The following is a 1,812-nucleotide window of genomic DNA, read 5'->3' as shown; positions in this document are numbered from 1 at the left end:
TGGCTGAGGAGAGGTGTTGCTGTGGACCAGTGACCTTACTCTTTTCTGATCCTGACTTGTGGTGACCTATTAACTTTCCTAATTATCCCCAAGAGTGGTGAGTATTGTCTCTCAGTTCTGTGTGGCCATTCCAATGAATTTTCCAACCCAGCATAGAAGTAGAGTGCCATGGGAAGAAAAATTGGCTTCAGAATAGGTGAAGAAGGATGGAGATTATAGGCATATCTGATGCCTAGCCTCATGGCAATAAGAGAGCCAAAGGAACTCAGATATGGCCACATCTCATGCTGTTCACTGCAAAAGTAAACAGATTTAGGATGATTTAGAATGAAGTTTCAAAATTTTTCAGGAATTAGATTAAGGTGAGAAAGAATAAGAATAGTACTGAGCACATAAATTAAATATTTTCGTTCCTAAGATTTATGTTAATAGCTAAGTCTTAGATTAGTTCAGAAATTAATGAATTATTTATCAGGATCAAGTTACATTTACATTCTAAAGCTGCCATCCAAGTAATTCCAACTCATATTCCCCCTTTATCAAGCTTTCCTTGGAGTTAGCAGCCTGCCTCCTAACTCAAGGGCCATCAGGGCTCCTTTGACATTCTTATTAGAAAACAAAATCCAACGAACCCTCAGTGCCATCACGTCTATTCTCATTCATGGTGACCCTGTAAGACAGAGCTAAACTGTCCCTGCGGGTTTCCAAGGCTTTAGATCTTTCTGCAAAAGCAGAAAGCTTCATATTTTCCCTCGGAGCTGTAGGTGGATTCCAACTGTTGACAGTGTGGTTGGCAGCCCAAATGCATACCTCACCATGCTACCACGGCTTAGGGAAATTAAAATCAAAACCACAATAATATGCCACTTCATACTGATGATATGCCACTATGATCAGAAAATAACAAGTGTTGACAAGGATGTGGAAAAATGGGTAGAAATATAAAATCATATGGCTAATGTAGTTTGATAACCCCTAAAACCTGAAACTTACAATTGCCATGTTTGTTGTTAGATGCTGTCTAGTCAATTCCGACTCATAGTGACCCTGTGAATTAAAAAAAAAAGTGTACCACAGAATTAAATACCACCCGGTCCTGCACCATCCTCACAATTGGTCTTATGTTTGAGCCCATTGTTGCAGCCGCTGTGTCAATCCATCTTGCTGAAAGTCTTCTGCTTTTTCGCTGCCCCTCTGCTTTTCCTAGCATGATGTCCTTTTTCATGGACTAAGCTCTCTTAATAACATGTCCATATGACCCAGCAATTCCACTCATAGGTATATGCCTCAAATACTTGAATCTAAAGATTCAAACAGATACTTATACATCAATGTTCATTACAACATTATTCACAATCATCAAATGGTAGAAACAAACCAAGTGTTAATCAACAGATGAATAATAAAAAAGCATTATACAAAACATAAATTGTCTATATAATGGAATATTATCCAGCTATAAAGAGAAAGCTCTAATACATGCTATAACATAGGTGAACCTTGAAAACATGCTGAGTAAAATAAGTCAGACACAAAATGACAAATACTATATAATCCTATGTAAACTGTCATCAGGTTCATAGCAGCCCTATTGGACAGAGTAGAACTGCCCCTATGGTTTCCATGATTCTAAATCTTTATGGGAGTAGAAATCATTGTCTTTCTTCCTTCACATCTCTGGTGATTTCAGATCGCTGACCTTGCAGTTAGTTAGCAGCCTAAAATATAACACTATGCTACCAGGGTGCCATGATCCCATATGGTGGAATGCAATTTCTTAATATGGATCTTTTCCCCATATCTCTGTAACTC

The 1,812-nt window shown here is 38.2% G+C and overlaps 1 pseudogene; it reads left to right on the top strand.

The window, feature by feature from the left end:
* The first annotated feature begins 271 nt into the window (after nucleotides 1-271).
* The window catches only part of LOC115873729, a 5,192-nt pseudogene continuing 3,651 nt past the window's right edge, over nucleotides 272-1,812 (top strand).

The sequence above is a fragment of the Echinops telfairi genome, unplaced genomic scaffold, assembly GCF_000313985.2.
Source record: "Echinops telfairi isolate 266 unplaced genomic scaffold, ASM31398v2 ScPeMD7_7469;HRSCAF=8507_1, whole genome shotgun sequence".
Classification (NCBI taxonomy): Eukaryota; Metazoa; Chordata; class Mammalia; order Afrosoricida; family Tenrecidae; genus Echinops; species Echinops telfairi.
Note: the sequence above shows the minus strand (reverse complement) of the source record. Positions and strands in the feature narration are given on the sequence as shown.